Raw genomic sequence first — 24,726 nt, 5'->3', positions numbered from 1 at the left:
CCCAAGTGGAGATTTATTATTTTATTTATTGAAACTTATTTGATCGTACATATTTGTGGGACATGGTGTTGAATATCAATACCTGTGTGTATTATGTGATGCTCAAATCAGGATAATTAGTATATTCAACATTACCCAATGTAATCATTTTTTTGTGGACATTTACCAATTACTCACTAACCCCTCTCTCCCTCCCCCTCCCTTTCCCAACTCTTGTGGCCTCAGTTCTGTTCTCTCCTTTTGAAAGATGTCCTTAATTTAATGGGGAATTTAACCCATTTACATTTAGGGTTGTTATTGAAAGGTGTTGTTTTACTTCTGGCATTTTATTGATTTTCATGTGGATGTTTTAAATATCTTTTGTTCCTTTCTTCCCCTTTTGTTGTTCATCTTTGGTACTTTTTGGTTTTGTGAGGTGCTATGATATAGCTTCTTTCTCTTTCTCATTTGCATGTTTGTTCTACTGGTGTTTTGTTCTTTCTTGTGTGTTCGTGGTATTATTCCAGATACAGGACTCCCTTGGGGATTTCTTGCATGGCTGATCATGTGGCGGTGAACTCCCACAGTTTTTGTTCATGTGTGAAATACACCTTTTCTCCTTCACTTTTGAAGGATAGTATTGTTGGGTATATATTCTTGGCTGGCTTCTTTTTTTCTTTTAGTATTTTGAATATATTGTCCCATTCTCTTCTTACCTGTTGAGTTTCTGTTGAGAAGTCTGCTGTTAGTCTGATAGGGACTCCCTTATGGGTGATGAGGCTTTTCTTATGCTGTTTTTAAGATTCTCTCTTTGTTTTTGAGCTTTGCCAGTTTGACTCTAATGTATCTCAGAGAGAACATTTTTGGATTGAATCTGTTTGGGAATCTTTGTGCCTCCTGGATCCCGAGGTCCAAGTCTCTCCCTATACCTGGCAAGTTTCCCATTATTATTTTGTTGAGTGGGTTTTAATGTCTTTTTCTTTGTCCTCCCCTCCAGAATACCCATGATTCAGATGTTTGTACTATAAGATTGTCTGCTAGCTCTCTTAGATTTTCTTCTTTTTGTAAAAAAATATTTTGTTCCTTTTTTGTCTGCCTGGGTTGTTTTGAAAAGATCATGTTCAGGATCAGAAATTCTTTCTTCTGCTTTCTACTAACATGCTGCTCAAGCTCTTGGTTGTGTTTTATATTTAGCTGAATGAATCTTTCAATTCCAGGAGTTCTGCTACATTCTTTTTTGTGGTATTAATCTCTTTGTAAATTTCCTCCTTCATATCCTGGATACTTTTGCTTATTTTGTTGTGTTGTCTGAGTCTTCTTGTATCTCACTGAGTTTCCTTAAAATTGTTGTCATCAAGTCGAAGGTATACCTGTTCCCCAATGTTCATCGCAGCACTCTTTACAATAGCCAAGAGTTGGAACCAGCCCAAATGCCCATCATCAGATGAGTGGATACGGAAAATGTGGTACATCTACACAATGGAATACTACTCAGCTATAAAAACGAATGAAATACTGCCATTTGCAACAACATGGATGGACCTTGAGAGAATTATATTAAGTGAAACAAGTCAGGCACAGAAAGAGAAATACCACATGTTCTCACTTATTGGTGGGAGCTAAAAATTAATATATAAATTCACACACACACACACACACACACACACAAATGGGGGGGGGAAGAAGATATAACAACCACAATTATTTGAAGTTGATACAACAAACAAACAGAAAGGACATTTTTGGGGGGAGGGGGGAGGGAGAAGGGAGGGAGGTTTTGGTGATGGGGAGCATTAATCAGCTACAATGTATATCGACAAAATAAAATTAAAAAAAAATAAAAATAAAAATAAAGTAAAAGCCAAAAAAAAATAAAAATAAAAAATAAAAAAAAAAATAATAAAATAAAAAAAAAAATTGTTGTTCAGGATTTCTTTATAGTCATTTCAAAGGATTCCTCCTTTATGAGATCTGGTAATTGAAAATTATTGTATTCCTTTGCTGATGTCATGTTCTCTTGCTTTGTTCTTATTTCAAGTGTTTCTATGTTAATGTCTAGTCATTTATTACTTTGGAGTGGGCTTTGAGGAGAGAGACCTCCTCCTGCAGATGTGTTTTATACTGACCATTGAATAGGGTGTTTTAGTATTGGTTCCAGGTAGACTCAGTAGTGTAGTATCCACATGGGTACTTTGGCCATGTTGGAGTTGCATGTGAGTGTTTCCATGGCCAAGGCACTGGGGCACTTAGTAATTCTTTGCTGAGCTTGGTGACATTGTGTTGGTTCATCAAGGACATGGGGGAGCTCTTGAGTTATTGGGAGAAGTAGCTGGGTGCCCTGTCACTCTTTGGCTGGGGTGGGTATCTCTGGGTGGGCTTGCTGGCCTCTTGGCTAGCATCCTGTACCATCTGGTGGGTACACTGGTGCATACTGGAGCCCCTCAGTTTGAATGGGTGACCCTGGGTGGAGTTTCTATTTCATCTTATCTACAGGCAGAGGCTTCTCCCGGGCCCTTGCTTCCTCCAGTTGGGGGATGGGTTGGTGGTGATTAGGAATTTTCTATCTTACTTTATTTCGGTATCCTTAGTTTCTGCACTCTTAGAGGGTTGCATCTGTGTCTCTCCCCAGATCATGGCAGACATGTGGGCTGCACACATACCTCCCACCCCGAGGTATACTACCACACGTAGGTGTAATTCCCCCTGTGGGCTGGGCCACTGAGTCATGGGTCTGTGCTCACTCACCTCTTTCCCTGGGCTCTGTTTCTGACTCTCCTTGTATCAGTGCAGTTGAGTGGTTCGTAGACCTACACAATAACCATGGCTGCTGCTGTGGCACTGAACCACACTTGCAGTGGTAGTGGCTGTGGTGGTGGCTGAGGAGGACTACCTTTGCAAAAGTAGTGTCTTCAGCAGTGGTAGGGCTTCCCACAACCCTGAGGACCTGCACACTCCTATCATCTGTTGGTGGGGGCTGCCCATGACTCCTGAGGTCACTGGGTGCCCTTCTATTGTCTCCCAAGTGGAGATGTTAATAACAAAGCCTGGAGATCAGGAATGACATTCTGCCTGAAAACAAAAGCTTAGGAATTATGAACATTTAGATACTTTAAAAGCCATGAATCTGAAAGATTAAGAGAGTAAATGAAAATAAAGGAGAGAGAAGGGAAGAAAAGGGGAAAGAAACACAGGGAAGATATGAAAAGTGAGAAGGAGGTGGGAAGAAAAGGGGAAAAAAAGAGAAGGGAAGAGAAGATATATTAAGAATTCCTGGCATGTTTCAATATTCAAAAAAGAGGAGAGACCAGAAAAGGAAAATACCTGTTATTAGATTTCTATTACTGCTGTAAGAAAATACTGCAAACTTAGTGGCTTAAAACAACAAAATTTATTTCTGAATTTATTTCAGAAAATTTATTTCTTAAAACAACAAAATTTATTTCAGAGTTCTGAAAGTTGGAAATTAAAAATGGGTTTCACTGGGCTAAAACCAACGTGTCCATAGGATTGCATTCCTTCTGAAGTATCTAGGGGAGAATCTATTTCCTTGCCATTTCCAGCTTCAAGAGACCACCTGCATCTCATGACTCATGGCCCCTTCCTCCACCTTGAAAGCCAGCAATTGTATCACTTCGACCTCTGTTTCTGCCACCAATATACTTCTCTGATTCTGACCCTCCTGTCTTTCTCTTGCAAGGACCTTTGTTATTTCACTGGACCCACCTGTGTAATCCATAATACCATCCCCATCCCAAGATTTTTAACTTAATCACACCTATGAAGTCCCTTTTGCCATTGAAAACAAAGAACATGCTTAAAAGAGGAGAAACATATAACTATGCCAAATGTTTCTTGCAAGGACCTTTATTATTTCACTGGACCCACCTGTCTAATCCATAATACCATTCCTATCCCAAGATTTTTAACTTAATCACACCTATGAAGTCCCTTTTGCCATTGAAAACAAAGAACATGCTTAAAAGAGGAGAAACGTATAACTATGCCAAATGTCTGCTAATAGGTTAAGCAAGATTCATACTAAAAAAATGACTATTGGACTTACTTGAGCAATTTGGGTAAAAATTTAGCGGCAAAAATCTTTCAGTGCACTTTTAACAGTATAACAATAATTTTAGCAACTATTGTGAACATGCTTTTCAAAGAATTTTGCTCCAAAGAGGAAAACAAAAATGGGTGACAGGATGAAGGGGAGAGTGGCAGTCATTTGAGAGTTAATTTTTAATGAGACAAATATCAAGCCTAAACTATATGCATATGAACCATATATGCACCAGCATAATAATTTATGCTGATGGTAATGATTTAGAGAAGCTTGAATGAAGCAGAAGGAGAGTGTTAAACTAAAGCAGCCAAATTTCTTGAGTAGGCAAATGGCCATGAGAGTGGAAGGATTGACCTTTCATTTAAACACAGCATTCCCATAATAATGGGAGAAAAGGAAGTTAGGTAGATAAATAGATGTGGGGTGGACATTTTTCACGTTTGCATTATTTTCAATGATATGGCAAGTAATATTAGAATAAAAGTTAAACAGAAAGCATGCAGATTTACAGGAGAAATGAGAAAGTGTGAAATAATAGTCATCCAGGAGAGTGACCTACTGGCCTACTAAAAGACTTCATGATTTCTGGGTAGCACTACAGACATAGTTGAAGTTTGGTGTCAAAAATCTATCATTATACAAGGCATGGTGTGTGTGTGTGTTTCCAGCCCTATTCAATTATACAAATACAAATTAGAATAGACAAAAGGTTAAATTTAAAAGTTTTTAGGATGAAGAGATTAAATGAAAGGGGCAAAAGGAAATTTCAAATGAAAATTTTCGATCATTTTGATTGAATGACAGGACTTATCTAGACTAAAGAGAGAAAAGATATTACGGGATTGAGAATAAATGAAAATTGAGAACATTAATGTATTATTGCTGCTTGTGTTCTAGATCTTATGAGCTGAATATATGAGACATTAGTGTGTGGGATGCTTGAAATTGAGATGATGATGGAATTTCATTTATTGGTAGTAACTGGATCTAGGGTATGCCTTGGGAGTGATTACTTGAGGTAAATTCAACATAAGAGAAGATGAAGATATCAAGGACTTGAGAAGTCAACTGTAGTGCCATAATAATCTACATAAATAGTTAAGTTACGCCCAAATATAACTTTCTGTCTAGCTGAAATCTATGTGATTTTTACTCAGTAGTTCTATACTGGGCAATTTTGATCATACCAAACACAGACCAACAAGATGATAAAAACCATAAAATTCCATCGAGTGTATTATTCAGTGTTAGTCCAGATAGTGTACACATAAGAACTTCTGTTTGGTGATGGTGAAAAAGGTGTTTAGGAATACAAATAAAGAAATATTAAACCTAGCTGCCGCTGACTGTCAGGATGCAATCATGACCAAAGCCAGACTTCAGGTGTAATCTTCAGATGAAGAGTGGGTATGAAGGAGGGGAGAGCTGAAATATAGAAAAGTGGAAATATAGCCATAATATTACTGAATCTGGCACCCCCATTACCCCACCACCTCTATGTTCAGTTACAAAATCTGTTGAAATACATTGTTTAAGCAATTTTGAGTTCAGTTTTCTGTTACAACTAAAAGCATTCTGAATAATCTGCTTTTAGCTTATCTTCTCACTCATTGAAATGGAGATGTTACCTCAGCTTTATAATGAGATATTTAACCAAATTACATCAGCCTTGGATATAATCTAAACCAAGGTTTATTCTATATTTTAATCTCACATGTATCACTGCTAGCAACTGGAGCATAACACTTCAGTATCTAGCAAGGAGAATAAAAGCCACACCAGGTAACTAAATAGAAGTCACTTAATACAGAAAATAAATAAACTGTTAGAAGAGTTTAAAGAGCAATTTGGAGATGTGCAGTAATTCTAAGATTAGGAAAGAAGAAATGTCTCAATCCTAGGGCTGGAGAAACTGCAACCATGATAGATCCTTTTTGCAGGAGCTTGATGATGGAAGTAGGGATTAAGGGAGGGGGAGAAACATCCAGCCTTCTTCCTTTCTATTGCCTTCTAGTCTCCTGCCAGTAGCTTCCATTGGTCAAAACAGTTGGCAAAGTTGGCGGGGGGGGGGGGGGGACTTTCAGCAGTCAGCCATCAGCCTCTCTGCCTAAAAGAGCAGAGCATGAGTCTGTAACAGATAAACCACAAATCGCAGTGGCTTAACAAATGTGAAGTTTATCATTCAGTGAAGGATAATCCTGTGTTTTAAGTCAGTAAGGCACAGTATCTTTCCATCTCATGACACCACCAACTTCTAGGTCTTCATAGTGCTCTCTGCTTAACTGGTAGAAGGGGAAAGAGTTGGAAGGTCTCGCATAGAATGTCTTATGAGCCAGGCCAGGGTGTTGTATCACTTCCGTTAGCATTCTGCTGGCTAGGTCTCAGTCACCTGGATGCACGTACTACCTCTGAGGGATGGGAAATGGAGTGTAGCTGTGTGCTCATCAGGAAAGTGAACAGATTTGGTGATCATGTAGGTTGTCTCAGCCACAGATAGTTCATACTAGGTTTATAGTGATCACAGAACAAATCCTTCCATTTTGGTAGGCTAATATGATTATAAACTTCTTCTTTAGTCAATGGTCCCATGCCTGACAATTTCAATTTTTCTTTATAATTTTCAAGTTATCTTAGTATCCTAGTCACTGTTCTCAGTATGACCTCTATTTTGTCAATATTCATATGCAGAAAACATTTTTTTTTTTTTAAAGATGATCGGTAATGGAATCTTAATCCTTGACTTGGCGTTCTCAGCACCACACTCTCCCAGGTGAGCTAACCGGCCATCCCTATGTAGGGATCCAAACCCATGGCCTTGGTGTTATCAGCACCATACTCTCCCAAGTGAGCCATGGGCCAGCCTCAGACATTCCTGTTATAATGCTAACAGAACACCTGAGTGAGAATCACAGCTTTGAAACTTAGTGTTATGAACTTGGAAGAGTCACTCTCTTTTAATGATAATAGATTCTTCATTATAGTGAGTTTTTGTATTTTGGGAATTTGTTTTTCAACTCTCAAGCTAATCTACACTAAGCTTCCAGTAATTTTTCAATTATAGTTTAGGTGTCCTTGCTGATACTAGCTCCAGCAGCAAGTTTCTGCTCCTGGGCTCCAAGTAAGTTGTGATTCTCTGTATCTACCTCTTTTTCCAATTGTAAAGGCTATGGCTTGCCCTGTGAACTCAAGTCTCTGATAGATGTAAGAAGACCTGTTTTTCAGTTCAGATTTTTTCTTGTTAGGATGGGAGTGAATACTTCCAAGCTCTTTTTCTTGTCAGAGAGGAAACTGAAAGTTGTTTGTATTTTTAAAAGACAAGGAAACCAAGACCTGTTTGTCTGCTAAACATTAAATAAACTCTTTTTTTATATTATTGTTGTTCATTCATTTTCAGCTGCCTAAAAGTTCCTGGCTCAGAGTATGTACTCAATAGTTTCATAGGATGCATGAATGGATGAATAAAAAATTGCTCAATACCTCATAACAAGTAAGTGACAGTCTGGTACTAAAACCCGTTACTTCTGACTTACTGAGTTTTTTATGATATTACATAACGATTGTTTAGATTCGCATTACTTGCTATCATAAATATCATAGTTATTTATTTCTCTGTAATATCTCACCAGAATTTGGCTACGATTCTGACTTCAGTTCCTGAGACATATCTCTGAAAGAATAATGATTGCATCTTCCTGTTTCAAATTGTCTTACCTGGCTCCATTTCTGCTTGATGCCTAGTCCTTTATTAGTTTCTTCATATGGCATGCCACTTCAAGTGACATCTGTAAAATAAAAATCATATATACCAGAGTGTACCTTAGCAGAAAATAATCTCTGTTTTGCTCTGAGCTTAAAGGATACTTGCTCTTTACTAAACAACAGGTTTGCTGTACTGTGGAAGGAGCTTAACTAGGAGTGATATTGTAAATGACATACTCAGCAGCCTGTCAGTTGAGTTAGAATAGTTTAGGATGTGGGTGAGTCTTCATAAAAGTATAAGAATATGGGTTATGGAATGTTAGAACTAGATGGGCCTCTGAATCAGTTATTAATTTACAAATCAGGAAACTGAGACAAGGAGATATAATAATAAATAAATAAATAAATAAATAAACAAACAAACAAACAAATAAATAAATAAATAAACTGTTCAAAGTTACTTAGAATGTTAGTGGCAAAGCCACAATAAAAATCCAGGTATTTCCACTTCCAATTAAGTGCTTTAATTTTTTGTTTGTTTGTTTTATTTTTCTTTTCTTCTTCCTCATTCCACCTAGTGAGACTTGCTGTCTTCTATCTGCTCAGTTCTATTCTTTTTTATTTGGTGAAACAAAGCAACACTTAACACACTGTGGGGTGGGTGATCACATATCAATTAGTGATAATACTGGCAACTGTGTTTTGTCAGGTAGAGTTACATGGCAAGCTATTTCTGTGGCTCACCATTTAATTTATTTTACCATCCTGACTTGGAACACATTATGATTTTATTGCTTTATATTTTGGGACCTAGTGAGCATTTCTATTAAAAGCCTGGAGTCACATCAGAACATCAGGCTCCATGCACTTACACTTCACAAAGAGGCTAATAGAAGTTCATCCTGTGAGCAGGCTAGAACCCACAGGGTGACTAGTGCTTCTTTCTGACATCGTTCTTGGATTTTGTTTGATTGTGTTTTAAGTTTTAGATGTTGGAGAACAGCTTTAGAACTGTTCACTTTTAATGTCTTGAGACAGAAATCCTGATTTCTAGTTCCACCCTTACCCTTGAGTATGGTATGGTATGGTATGCTTAGAAGAGCTCCAAGCCAGTCACTCCCTCTCTCTGCTCATTTTTGCTGTCTTCATAATGAGATAAGGAAGATTACCTGCCCTACAACTTACCTAACAGGAATACCCTAAGAACTAATGAGATCACATGTATAAAAGAACTTGGAGCACAAAGAATGACATCAATTATTTCTTCCTATTAATCTCATGACATGTAATTCATGACGTTATAATGTGGCATTACATTATAGTTTCAGATGTTCAGAGACAATGTACAAAAAGTTTTCTCTGCTTTGTGGTTGTTCAGTTCTCATAAAGAGAATAGTAGTGTGAGGAAAATAAAGAGGCTTTGTCCAAACTCCACAGTACCTAAGTCTTAAAAAACACATGTAACAAGATTGAATGTTAAAAGTGAAAGGGACCTGGACCAGACTCTTATGGTGTAATTATCCCATCTACAGCATCTTTGACAGGTAGTAATTTATCCTCTGCTTTGATATTTCTAGGGATGAAGACATCACTACCTTCCAAGGCTGTCATTGTTTGTAATTGTCATAGTTACAAAGTTCACTCTTTGCTAAAACTGAATCTTGCTTACGATCTGTGAAATATATGTTCTTACCACCCCCATCCCCATCATCCTTTCTGTATTTTAGGACTCTATCTGACATTCCCTAATTCTTTTTCTATCCTGATTAAATATCCTTTATTTCTTCATTCCCTTTTCCACTTTGATACCTGCCCTATGTAGCCACACTCTCATTTCCTTGTACCTTATATAAAACATCGTGCTCAGAAATTGATCCAGTACCACAGAATATTGTGGGTATAAGTGACAACCTTGGAAATATGCCACTTGGTTCCCCTTAAAGAGAAAAACTGCCAGTCAGCTGCAAGGAGCACATCTCAGTGGCATGCTCCAGCTACAGCATCTGTGGGACCCACAGCAGCTGAGCCAGGGCCAGGCTCGTTCTTAGCAACCCTAGCTAATGACTGAACTTGATACAGCACTACAGCCTGGTCATTTCTGACCAATGGAAAACATTTTGTAGGCAATCTTTGTACCTGAGCTTTCTATTGGGATGGAGGGACTTTCTCAGATCTACACCAGAGAGTGAGACACTTCCTACTCAATCCTCCTTCTATCCCCCTTTCTGTTCACATATATCAGACCAACATTGCACACTGAAGTTTTCCTTTCCTACTCCTTTTCCCATTCTCCTTTATCTTTTAAAGGTATTATTCGAGATATCCCTTGTATTTCTAACTCCATCCTGGCACCTGCTTTCTGAAGGACATAGCTGAACATAAAATGCTATCTGCTTAGCTTTGGTCTGGATGTTTCCAGCATGCTTAAAGCAATGGGTGACAATAGTCAATGAGCCATGCGATGATTACAGTTAGAACTCCATATCTACAGGTTCTACACCTGCAGATTCAACCAACCACAGATTGAAAGTATTCAAAAAACAATAAAAAATAACAATAAAACAATAGAAAATGATACAAATAAAAACAATACAGTATAACAACTATTTACATAGCATTTACATTGTCTTAGGTATGAAAAGTAATCTAGATTATTTAAAGTATATGGGAAGATATGCATAGTTCATATGCAAACACCATGCCATTTCATATAAGAGACTTGAGCATCCACGGATTTTGTTATCTGGAGGGTCCTGAAACCAATTTCCCAAGGATACCAAGGGATGACTGTATAGTTTATGGAAAATCTTGGACTCCTTCAATTACTCTAAAGGCTCGCCTATTACTAGGCGAATTGACTAGAGGTATCACCATCATCCTGGGCATACTGGATCTCGCATAAAATTTTCCAACAATCTTTCAGTCCTGGGCAGCATTAATTCAGAGCTCAAAAGAAATTCTGTACCTGGCCTCAGGTCCTGCAGAATTTCTGTAAGCTTTAGGGGCTACCACAGTAGTCGTACCTTCCACACTCATTTAATCCTGAACTTTTTGCCAAGACAGCCCTAACTTACCTACGTGACCTTTAATCTCATTGTTTATCTTCCCACTTGTGGCCTCACTTTACTTTTATCCTCAACACTTATAATCACTTCTCTGGCTTTGAGCTTTAAAACCCTTTCTTGAGTACAATTTTAACTTATAGGTCACATTTGCATTTTTTTCTGACCTGATCCCTGTAATATATATCTCTGTACATTTTCTGACTTCATGACCAACTACCCTACTTCTATATATAAACTATTATTTCTCCTCAGTAAGGCATAGTAGTAGCATTTTAAAGACATTTGATTTCAGGTGATAAAATTCTATAATACCAAAAGACAAGAATAAAATTTGGTAGCAGACATTAAAACATCCTCCACCTTTTTTTTTTTTTTTTTTTTTTTAACCTCCCCTCAAATTGTGCCTTCTAGGCAATAGGTTCAAACATGGGGGCATTGAAGGAAATTTATATGCTTAGTATACAAATTTCTATCTAACCATATAAAAACTTGAGCCTGTAGCCTACACCAATCTCTACACCTCCATTTTTTCATGGAAAACATTTACATGTGGCTTCCTAGATTTCAATCAAGTCTGGTATTTATTTAAGGAAGGATCTCAAAACATCAAAAAAGAATTTACCTTGTAGTAAAAATGTAAGTTGAGTCTCCATAAGGGCAAGGCCTTTGCCTTACAGAATATTTCAAGGAAACTAAGTCCAATAACAGGATGACCAGCATGGAATTGAAACATAGCACATTGTATTAATCAGGGCTCTCAATTAACTATCATACGCATATTCAATAAATATTTTCTGTAATGGTGATTTTAAAGTAAACAGAAAAAAACAGTGGTTTCTACTTTAAAAATAAAATTACAAAACCAAGAGAAATGATGTTTTTAAAAAAAACTGAAGAGAAAAAATTAAAGAAAAAAACCAGAGCAATAACAACATGAAGCACTACTAAGATGTGAAGAAAAGATTAAAAATGTAAGAGATTGAGGAGAATAGGAAAGCTAATTCAGGCATGCCATTTACTTCTTTTGCAGGATGTCTATTTGTGACTCATAGATAATTTATAGATCTATTCAATTAGCAAGTTAGACATGAGTGTGCCTACATCTGCCCATGCAGCTGAAAGCAATAATCTCTGTACTGTGGTGTTATTGTTGATAAAAACTTTCTGTAGCAAGTACAAGAGAATTTAGTTTTCTGCAGAGCAGTTGAGGGGGAAATGAATCACAGAGAGGAATCTTTAGAAATTCAGACATGGCAAATAAATCTGTGGTCTGGAGTGTAAAGCCTTAGGCACACAGATGCCACACTCAGAGGCAAAAAGTGAAATATTCAGCTGCAGTCTTCCCATTTTGGTTTAAATCTTTGGTATTTACAGAAAATGTGTATGTAGCATATGCTTTCTATTCTGTACTTGTTGTCCTTTGCAACTTCAACCAAGGTTGATTCCCACTTTCTACAAGTCAGATTCTTCATGAATGTGCCCATATCACTTGTCAATACAGCAGGCTAAATTAGAGATTTAATGAAAAGAGATGCTCTAATTAAATTTGTGAGAGGTATCTGAACCTTATATTAGAATTTCCTTTAGGTTGAAATCAGATGGTATTTGATTTTGAGATACAGTATCACCTCTTTGCACCAATTCCCTCTCAAGTAATCCAACATATTGAATAATGCTATGCCATGGAAATCTTGGATATAGGTCTGAAGCTTTTTATTAGAGGCTCTTGAGCTGAAGAAAATGTAAGTCCTTTAAAAATCCCAGTCCTTATCTATTATTACATCTCTTATAAATATACAGCTCTGAGAGAGGTGCATGAAGAGTAGTTCAAGCATAGCCTATCCATTTTGTTGGCATTATAGCTTTTCTACTAATTCATACAGATATTAAATATTCAATGCTTGCCTTATAAATTAGTAAACAGAGGATATATGAATATGTATTTCATTTTACACTCCCTGGCATAGCCATGTGAGACCAACTACTTTATTAGTAATGCAAGGGGACAGTAGTTATTTGTTCATATTTCAACATTTAAGAAGATTTCCATATCATGCTTGGAAATTATTAAACTATCTTTTGGTATGGTAAAGAAAAATACATTTTAGGTTGAAAATAAACCTGTTAATTTCTATAAATGAGGAAAAGGGACCAAAATATTTCCCTCTCCTGCAAAACTCTGAAATGTTCCTAATGGAAAAATTATGTATTTTACCCTTTGTCAGATTTGCTTTTGTGTATGTGTATGTTTTACCTTCTCCAAATCTCCATATCTCCATGTGTTGTGTGTGTATCTCTATCAACCTAATTTGTTTTCTTAATTGTTTTATGGAGGAAAAAAAAAAAAAAGAAACCACTATAAAACCTAAGGCTTTCACTCTCTGGTTTCTCTACGATTCACACTACCTCCCATGATGCTGGACTTTTAGTTAGCCTAAAAACTCATTTCCTCAACATTTAAAAATGGTGGTGATGATAATTCTTCAATGGGTTGTTGGTAGATTAAGTGTAAATGCACTACTAAATTCTGATAATGCGCAGCATTTATTTTTATTATTTTCTGTAACTGAGAAGTCATACAATGCAATGAAATTTGCAATTGGAATCTTCTGTAGAGCAGGTCATGTAGTTCATTGTGCAGCAGGTTGTCCTAGTTGCTCTAGAAGGGAAGAGGCATGGACTAAAAGCAAGCTTGCTCCAAAACAATATCGGATGTTGGCTGAAATATGTGAGAAATTTACCTTGTAATTATTTAAAAAGTACCATCTGGGCAGTAAATAGTATCCAAACATAGCAACATATACTGAAGGGTGACCTACTGAGTCCTATGACATTTATGGATGTTTAGAAATATTATGAGATGTTTTTATGATGTAGGAATAAGACTGGAATTATAGATGACTTGTTTAATGTAATTTTGAGTTTGTAAATCCTCCAAATATACTGTTAAATATTCTAGTATGTTTATAGTGTTTAAAATTGTTCCATAAACACAAGTGATTGGGCCTACCAGAATGTATGCACAGTTGGTATAATAATTTCATTTTTTCTTTTTTTGTCATTCCTTCTCATTCTCAGACACACAACTGCCAGCTATTTTTTTTTAAATTTTTACTTTGGCCTTTGACTATTTTATTAGATTTTTTTCTACCTCTAAATCAAAACTAAATCAAAATATAATAGCTCACCTGACCTTTAAAAAGGTGTTGGTGATTCTTTCTTAAGGGACTCTAATATACTTCGTCTGCCAGTACCCTCCCTCGTTTGACCTTCTTAAACCTTTCATCTAATGAAGATGAAAATGAAAAGCAAGCAAATATAGTGATTCTGAAATTGGCTGAATGTCTTTCCCACATCTCTCTCTCTCGTTTTGTTTTTTTTACCGAGAAGTTCATGAATGTCAACTTTGGTTCTTTCAAGGCCTAAATTGCTCAGAATAACATTTGTTTTTGATAAGTTCAAACAGTCATCCCCTCCATAAGAAAAAGTAGAAGTACATTTATGATGGAGTAAAGAGTAATGGGTCAAAGTAGTAAATTTATAAATTATATATAATTGCATGCCAATTGGACACTTCATTAGATTCTCCTGTGTCATGATTAAAGATTTCCTTGAGCAATATCAGCTGAAACTTCTTATAATCCCTTATTTATTTTTTTATACATAAGTGTGAATGCACTACTAAATTTTGATAATGTGCAGCATTTTTTTCCCTGTAACTGAGAAGTCATACAATGTAATATTTGCAATTGGAATGTTCCACAGAGCAGGCCATACAGTTCAATGTGAGCATGATACACAGAGCAGTGTACTGTTGTGGGATAATTAGGAAACAAGGCTTTCCTATTTATTAAATAACTATCTTACAAACTAATGTATCTTTAGTATTTTAATTAGCTATGCATGATACTCCTACTAAAACCATGGCAGACCTGAAGAAAAAACAGTTTTTGAAATTTTTAACATTGTTAAAAGTAAAATGGTATATTTTATTCAAAATTCCCATAGCAAATTAAATCTTCCCATTTTTATAGTTTCCTCACAAGTGTACGTGACTCATTTACTAAGGGTTGTGGGGGTCATTCTGCTTAAGGTAGTTGATAATCTTGATTTACTCTCTCACAAGTTGATAACAGACTTCATGCTGACTTTATATATATATATATATATATATATATATATATATATATATGAATGTCACCTCTGGAATCAACTGACTGGATTCAAATTCTGACTTTGTCACTTATCAGCTCTTCAATCTTCATAACTTCTTTATGGCCTAGTAAATTGGGGATAGAAATAGAAACTCTCCTATATGGTTATTTTGAGGCTTTAATGGATCAAGGCATGTTCAAGTGATTAAAACAGTGCCTGTTACATGTAAAGCATCCCAATAAATATTAGCAATAATTAATATGTGGAAAATACAGAAAATATCTTTTCATGTGGGGTGCTCCAATGGTGTCCTTTAGGTATTTGCTCTCTGGTGATATTTAAGAATATGAGGATTGTTAAACAGATCATGCTTGTGAGTATTTATCCCACAATTTATGCAATTGACCAAATTAAACAAAAAATGAGACCATGAAATTTTGTATTTGTCTTTTTATTACATGCATGAACTCTCTCATGTGAATGAGTACTGTAGTAATCGATTTTAAGGAGTGTTATTTCAGAAATATGTCAAACTGGTCCAAAAGGAAAAGACTTTCTCTTTTCCTTTAAGGCTAAAGACAAGAACATCATACTGTACAGGCACAACTCAATCCCTATGATTAAAAACCAATGTAGATGTTGACATTTTACCTTTGAAGTAGCTGTGTCCCTACCTGTTGCCACTGATTTTTTGGAAATGGCTTTTGAAATCTCCAAATTGTTTTTGAATTGTCTAATAATAAACATCAGTAGTTGTCTCCCTTCTACCATGTTGAATACTTTAATTTTCTTCCAGATATAGGGGGATAACTGCCTGTTTTTCAGTGTTTTATTTACTGCTGTTACTATGTGATTAGAATGTATTAAATAATTTTTTAAAAAATTCCTGACTTTAAAAACAAATCTGAAGATAAATATCTTGAGATTTTCTTTTTGATTTATATATTTTTTATGTTGGAAATTTGTAATAAGGACTTTTGATTTCAGAAATTCATGTTAAGGAATTGACATCCAGGGACTGGCTTGACTTTCAGAGGTGGTATAATCAAACTTCTTAGAGATGCCCAGAAATGATGTAAAAATATATATTGTTATGAAGATTATGATTTTACAAGGGACATACACATCCACATCTATTTGACCTTTTAACAATCTTATGATGTAGGGTTACAATTATGATTATTTTCCCCATTTTATTGATGAGACAACTTAAGATTGAAAAGAGTAAGTGGTTTACTAAAGGTCTCACTATTTCTTAGTAGTGATTCTCAAGTATTTCACCTCCAAAGATGAAACACAAATAATAAAAGCTACCCTTAGGCAAAAGGGAAATAATCCTTTTCTCTATTTTTGTACTCCCCAAATGAAACTCATGATATCTACTTGCCTCCATCTCTAACTGGTTTTCCTTGTCTCAGTGAAGGGCACCATACTTCATTCCACTTAGCAGGTCAAACCTAGGTGTAATCCTTAAGCTCTCTCTCTAATTAACCCTTGTTGTCTAATTTATCACAAAATCCTGTCCATTAAATTCATGATACTTTCTTTGTAAATTAACTCTTTACTCCACATCATCTTCTCTGACACTAAGTCAAAGCTACCAATATTTCTTCCATATGCTGTTATAATAACTCCCCAACTAATGTCTTTACATCCACTATGCCCTTCCTCCAATCTGCTCTCTCTATTACAATTGAGGTGATATCTCAAAATAGAAATCCTGTCATTACATTTTCAAGTAAGAAAAACCCTTCACTGGCTTCCCTTTTCTCTTAGGATAAAGGTTAAAGAAAAGTCTTTAACATGCCTAGTGGTGCTGCAGGACCTGGTCCCTGCCCATTTTTGCATCTTCATTTGAGGCTTTCTCTACCTTGCTCAGGTTAAACTGCACCATGTTTTTTCCTTCCAAGCTCATTGTCCTTTCCAATCTGATTTATCTGTCTGGAACTCATTATTCTGCTACTCTTGCAGCTATAGCCTCCCAACTCCTGCCTAAAATGTACCTCATATCCATCCTTCACATGTGAACGTAAGCAGTGCTCTCTCAGGATAAGCTTTTCTAAGTCCCAAGACAAGGTTAGATGTCTCTGTGATATTGTATTTTAGCACATTGTACTTAATTGCCATAGAATTTGTCAAAGTTTGAAAATATTTATTTTACTGATACTTGATTAATATTTAACTCTCTCACTATATTCCTTGGTATCAGTGTCACTTTCTATTGTTCTTACATGATCTAGCAATAGTGACAGAAAGTTGGGCACCTAAAAGTATATGTTGATTGAAAGAATGGCAAATGACTGGATTGTATCCAATTATTTACTGCTTTGTATGCATTTTTTATTATAGAGGACCAATTCCAGAGATGTTTTCCTGCATTAATGAGGAAGATTATCAATTCAAAGATTTTTTTTTAACAAACCAATTATTTATTGTAGGAAGACAAGATATAGCTGATAATATCGTGTATAAATAATGACTTCATTTAAATGTGTAATAGTAAATAGTTTTACTAAATATTATAAAATTATACATTACCCATTTATAAATATACATGTTTTAATATTATATACAACACACATATATGTCATGTATATTTCATACATGCCTCTATGAAATAATAATAAAGATGAATAAATATGCATAATTCAGAAATCAGTTTTGTTACATATGTGTTTAAGTATGTAAAGACTATTGTAGTTGTTAGTTTTTGTATTTGGTGTAGTTACAAGAAGAGTGCTGAGATACAAAATAAATACTTGGGTTGCAATTCTGTCTTCGATCTGAATTGGCTCTGGGATATTAAGGATATCTCATTTTTAGGAGTCAGTTTTCTCATTTTTGATTTAGAAGTTTAGGCTACTAGGGCTGTCATGTCCCTTTGGCTCTATAGTACTATGATCTCTTTTAAATTGTACTAACAGTTTTGTGTATCATACTTTCAAATAAATCTGGAAGCATTTGAGGAAATGACAAGTTAAGTGAGGAGAGGCGAAGCTCTGTAAAACTGCTGTAACATGGGAAGTAAAACACACCTTAAATCAATATTGCTCACTGTTGATAGCTCAGAACTTCATGTTATTAATTATTGGTATTTAGTGCAACTTATTTTAATTATTAGAGCAAATGATTAGACCTATTTAAAAATATTATTAGAATTTTTTGAAATATGCAATAACTAGTTTAAAGTTTCTGGATTTCCATAAGTCAGGTTATTTTCTGATTAATCTAAAAATCTCTCCTTTGGACAAGGTAGATGAGAATGTGAACAGATGTTCAGTAGAGGGTTGCAATACATCTCATGAGATTTCAAAGAACTTGAAAAACTAAAGATCAATGGGGCAATTAAAAACAAAATGAAAAATACTTTAAGAGAGAATTAGGTATTACTAGTATCTGAAATGAGAGCTATTGCAATTGCACACAGAATCGCAACTGAAAGCATACCAGATTATGTTTATACGGCTGTCATTGCCTATACCAAATTCGAAAAACAAAACAAAACAAAACCCCTCCAAGAACATAAATGAACTTGACACTTATTTCAGACATGTTTTCATATTTTTAGAGAATTCAAAATTCCCTCAAAATTTTTAGTTCTTCATGCTTATTGGGAATATTATTAAAATTTTACTCTAGATGAATAAATGGCAATTTCTGCAATGCATCTGTTAATAGGTCATGAAAAAACAACTTATTCTCACTGACCTCAGAACATAAATATGGCACTCTTCCCAATTACGCATGAGTGTAACAAAACTTAGAGTTTAATTAAGATTGTGACCATTATTCAGAATCTTAGTTCTTTTCTTAAGAAATATCTTAGTGACAGCCTTAATATGTTTCTTAGTAGAAAGCTCAATGCCTGGGATTACATCCAGGTTTTTGACAGCTGTATATATCATGTAAAGGTTGAAAGGTAGGAGACAGCTTCCAGAAATAATGAGTACCTAGATATCCGATAGTCATCTTAAAACAATTTAGTTAGAGAGTTGGGAGGCAGCCAGGAACTGAAATTGAAGATGCAAAAATTAATAGAATAAGATAAGAGTTGTAAATCACAAAAATTTGCATGCCATTGGTCTTCTGTAGCAGGAAGATTGAACAGTGATTGACAAGACATAAGTATTAATTTGGGGAGATGGAAATATGAAGATAATTAGATATGATTACCAGATAAAATGTATAGAATTGAAATATTAAAACAGATGTAAAGAAAAGAATGAACAACAACAAAAAAATCTTGATTCAATATCTTAAATTTTAACATCCTTTGTGGATAATCACCACCAAGCATATTCAAGAAATACGAGAATGTAAAAAAAAAAAAAATAATGTATTTATAAAAAATCTTAAAAGGTGCCAGATACAGATATCTTCAGAATGATTCTGAGATATTTAATACATGTTTATTAAATAAATTCACACAGTTATGATACCATTATTTTTATGATTACTAACACATTAGTGGTTATTGTATAAATATTCCATCATCCCCTATGAAGCCAAAGGTATCAATAAAATAGGAGAAAGGAAATGTAAAAATTTTTTTGCAAATTATTTAAATCTCATGTATTATGAACATATTAAATACAATTGGGAATTCTTCCAGTTACCAAATTAATAGGAAACAGATTTATAAATTGTGGCTCATTTGTTGATTACATACTATTATTTGTATGCTACTCACTCTCAGTATCAAGAAAAATAAATCGCTCTATATTTTTTTTCTTTCATCCTGAGAAGAATGTAGGGGGAGTTGAATAAATGGGAGAAAAATGCTGTCTATTGGTTTACTTCTCTAACTTAGTGTTTATTGCTTTATTCTTCTTGAAATGATAGATTCATGGTCTTTGATAAATGACTGGAAAGGTTGTTTTGGTTCTCTGTGCTTGCTTCTGAAGCACATGGAAAGGTTTTCTTACTGGATGGCATACTCCCTGAATTGCAGGATGTGTTTCTGCATTTTCCACAGTATTGATGCATTTGCTTTTGTTTTAACTTGCAGCAACAGATTGGAAAAATAGCTTTTTCTACACTGAGATGCCAACAGTACAGGTAGAATGATGATCTTCATGTAACAAGCACTATCTGTGTGTGTGTGTGTGTGTGTGTGTGTGTGTGTGTGTGTGTGTGTGTGTGTGTGTGTGTGTGTGTGAAAACTTTCCTACATTTCAGTCCAGGAAAGATGATTCTAAATACCAAAAATGAAGCAAAAGGAACATAAAAATTGAGCAGTGAGTGTGAAAGACAGTGATGCTTGTGCATTCTAACACCATAGGTTTTCTAAGTACGGTGCAAGACATGGGACAATAAACAATAAATAGATTCTCAATAATAGATGTTGGAAAGAATTTAGAATGATCTTTAAATTAATGAAGATGCACAACACAGAGATAGAATGCAAACAACAGAGAACTCACAGAAGTGGTGAAATTAATGTGGAACAGGGATGCATTCTATCACAACTCATCAGCTACAAAGGTCTCATGTGGTTATATCTAAAATGAGATAACGCCTGGCCAAAAGCAAGTGGCTACTGCAACTATGAAACAGAATTGCCACAGCAGTTTCTCCCTGGGCTTAGCCACTGCCACTACTCCCAGTGGACTCTATGAGGTACATTCTTTGCTTGATTTCAGCTTAAAAGGTCTTTTTTCTTATTTTATTTTATTTTTCTACAAACTATAGTTTTTATTTTATATATATATATATATATATATACACACACATGTGTATGTGTATATATATGTATATATAAGAATATTCATGAGATACAAAGCTAATTGTCACCCCTTGTGCCCATGATGTGAGGGCCAGGTTCATACTGGTGGCATATCCATTACCAGAAATTACTTTTGTACCCCACATCCCCACCCAGTTATCTCCCAACATCCCTTCCCCTCTCCCTCTCCCCCCCACTCTGCTTTGTAGCCCTAGGAATGTTCCCTCCCTCTGTAAGTCCACCTCACTACTGTGGTCTTTCTTTCCTTCCTTTCTTAGCTCCCACATGAGTGAGCACATGCAGTATTTATCCCTTTGTGCTTTGCTTATTTCACTCAGTATAAGTCTCTCCAGGTTCATCCATGTTGCTGCACATGGGAGTATTTCATTCCTTTTTTATGGCAGAGTAGTATTCTATAGTGTATATAACACAGTTTCCTTATCCAATTATCCATCAGTGGACATTTCGGTTGGTTCCATATCTTGGCTATTGTAAACAGAGCTGCGATGCTTTACTGAGAAAACCTGATGCTGGACACTGTAAACACTATTTCAGTTCTATTGCTTTGATCAGGTGTGGATATTCCTCAAATTAAGAAAATGATAGCAATTCAAAAAAGTAAATAATTAAAAGAGGCAAACCAACTTCTTTCTTTGTTTCTCCCTTGTTTCCATATGAGAAAACTCATACTTATTTATTAAACTTTTTTTTCTCTGTCTTAGCAGGAATAGAGAAGGAAGCATATTATTCTTCTCCTGTGAGGAATATGGGGTAGAAAGAGATGATTCTTTTTTCCATCTGGTCAATTTTCACTAGTTGAACTATGAACTAGAACAAGATTTCTGATTTTAATTCTAATATTACCCCCACTAAAATATACCATTTCTATCCTCTTGAGTGTTTGAGTACAATGAACTTTTTTTTTTTTTTTTGACTGGTAAGGGGATCGCAACCCTCGGCATGGTGTGGTCCGCACCATGCTCAGCCAGTGAGCGCACGGCCATCCCTATATAGGATCCGAACCCGTGGCCTTGGCACTACCAGCGTCGTACTCTCCCAAGTGAGCTACGGGGCCGGCCCTTACAATAAACTTTTAAACATTGCAGTATAATAGAGCTGTGAAAGAGAAATAGACATCATCAACAAAAAGAGGTTGGCAATTCTACGATCCATCTCGTTTATCTTCTAGGTAAAAATCTCAAGGACTTTTGTAGAGATTTCTTTAAAGTAAGACTTTTTTAAAGTTCCATACCATTTGCTAGAATAATAGTTGTTAAATAATTTGGGTTTTTCATTATGTTCTTTACCCTGACAATGGGGAGAAAACAAAGCAAAAAACTTAACCACCCAGATGGCCAGACGAGCCCTGAAGAAAGATGATTCAGTCTTTCCTCTTTTAAATTTGAGTGTTTTTGCTGTGTGCCAAACATGTATTTCTGCTTTTAGAGAAGAGTGTTTCCAAGCGCAAGGAGTAGAGTTTCACACCTATCATCCCAAACTCTTATCCAGAATTTTCCAATGGTTAAATTATGTATTTTTGTATGTCCATGGAATATCTTGCATATTTTTAAAGAAAAAAAATACCGTAATTTGGTGAAGTATGATTTGTTTTATTTTGACTTGAGAGTTTATAAGGAATAATTAAAACGTCTGCATTATCCAGTTATAGTATGTTGCTTTGTAGGAGAGAAAAATTAGTATCTTTCCTCACCCACCCATTGCTATGTCCATGGCTCTGACCCCTATAACAAAAGACAAATTAACAAGAGAAAAACATACAAATGTATTTAAGTTTTAAGTGACATAGAAGCCTTCAGAAATGAAAACCCAAGAAACAGTGAAGACTATGTACAATTTATGCTAAGTCTGATGAAGAAGTGAATAGTTTTACAGAAACATGATTGGACAAAAGGGGTTTGATCTAATAGTAATGAACTAAGCGTGGGTGGTGCAACTTCTTGGTATTTGTGTGACATTCCTTTTTTTCTGGGTACAGGGAAGTACCCCTCTAGGATGAGGGCCTTATGACCTATTTTCATGGGAAGGTCAGCTAGGATTTATGGTCCACTTCAGGGGAGACAGGGCAAGGGGAATTCTTTTTGGTTTCTATGGCCTTCTTCCACTGTTTCCTCACATGCCAACGTGCCATATTTTGGGCAGCAAGTCCTGAACCCCATCAGCATTACACACAGTATACATAGCATCAGTGTCGTTGACTATGTTAAATAGGTTTACCCATCATTTCCAGAAATAATATTTAGGGGGAAAAATCATGCATCAGTAGCTTTAATAAAACTTATTCATGCTTTGGAATTCTTATTGCACATTTGCAATATAGAGCTAATTAAATGAAATTGTCCCTACAGCTGTTGCCATAGAAAACATTATGGATGAGGAGGAGCATTCACATTTTAAAGGGGGAAAAGGAATTTGCTAAAAGCCTGTTCACACATAGGACTCAAGGGGACTTATTTTGAGAGAAATTTGAAGAAGGTGTTTTCACGAACCACTTAAAATTCACTGCTTTGATGTATCCTACATTATGTTGTTTTTAGGTTATTTTGGTTTCCCTCATGTGCTTTGTTGTTGTCTCCCTTTGTGTAAGAACCTGATGTTTTCGTTTATCGTATTTCTTGTGTGATTTAATTTGAGAATGTTGTGAAACATTATACTTTTATCTGGTACATGAAAAATACCATCTATTTCCCAATTTGTACTCTTATTTTTGACAAAATAAATAGAGATATATACTGTATTAGCTTAACATGTACATTTTTTGACACTAGAAATCAAACTCTATTAATATACCTCAAGCATCCTATCTCCACCAATACATTCTATACTAATATGAATTTATGCACATAAATCTAGGTTAAGTTCATATTTTCAGCTACTTGTATTATTTGTATTTAAGGTCAAAATATACTTTTTTTTCATGCTTTCTTCATATAACTATCTGAATAGACTAGGTATGCTATGGTAACAAACAAAGCCAAAATTTCAATTGCTTAAAATGGAAAAGGTTATTTTTTGCTTGTTGTGTGTGTGTGTGTGTATCCTGAGTTGGCTGGTGGCTCTTTTTCATATGTTTTTTTTTCACATTGGGGCCTCGATCAACAGAGTAGCCATGATCTAGAACATTACCAGCAACCCTGGTAGACAGATAGAAATTATAATGTGGAAAATTGTGCATTTATTAACATAAAATGGTACCTGGAATATTTTTGAACTCTCTAAATTACTAACACAACAAAACCTTGTTTGTGAATTAAATATTTGTCTCTAATATCAAATGCTCAGGGGTGTGTGTGTGTGTGTGTGTGTGTGTGTGTGTGGAGAGGTGGAAAGAGAGGGATAGGTAGAGAGAGGAAGAGGAGATTGTGAATTGGATGAATATTAAGTCAAGCTCAGAATTACTTGCCGTCCAACACAGGATTTTGAGGACAACAGATCCAGAGAACACATCTGCCAAATGTAGCATATGAATACTAAAATATATATATATTTTGCGCTTAAGCCCCAAATTTCATTTTTTAGTAAGCTGAATTCAGACTAGCCAAACTCCTTTAGGCGAGGCAAGTAGAATCAGCCTGCCCCATCTCCCCCATCTACTCATCTTATTCTTATGCTCTTGGTTTGCTGAGGTGGGTCATCTCATGTAATGGAAAGTTCAGGTCACTCTGGTTGTGCTCAGCAGGGAGTTCTACAAAATAAATAAAGGAGAAGATAAATCCAAAAGATCAAAAAGGACTATAATGGAGTTACCAAAATAAAGACAAGGCCATGAAACGAGAATTGTCAATAATTGAGAAAGCCAGCTTGCCATTTCCATGAGTCTTTCCCAAAAGCTACGACCATTAGCAACAACTAAAATCATAATCTAAATTTGCCCCTAATCCATCCATATCAGAACTCCTTCACTGGGCTTTACATTCTTCTGGAAGTTGGAGTGCATGTTTAAAATTCCCAGCATTTGGTTTGAGTGTAGCCATGTAGCCTGATAGAAGTATAGGAACATATCTGGCTTGCGTTACCTCTTA

Source organism: Cynocephalus volans, chromosome 4 (genome assembly GCF_027409185.1).
Source record: "Cynocephalus volans isolate mCynVol1 chromosome 4, mCynVol1.pri, whole genome shotgun sequence".
Lineage (NCBI taxonomy): Eukaryota > Metazoa > Chordata > Mammalia > Dermoptera > Cynocephalidae > Cynocephalus > Cynocephalus volans.
This window is presented reverse-complemented; position numbering follows the sequence as displayed.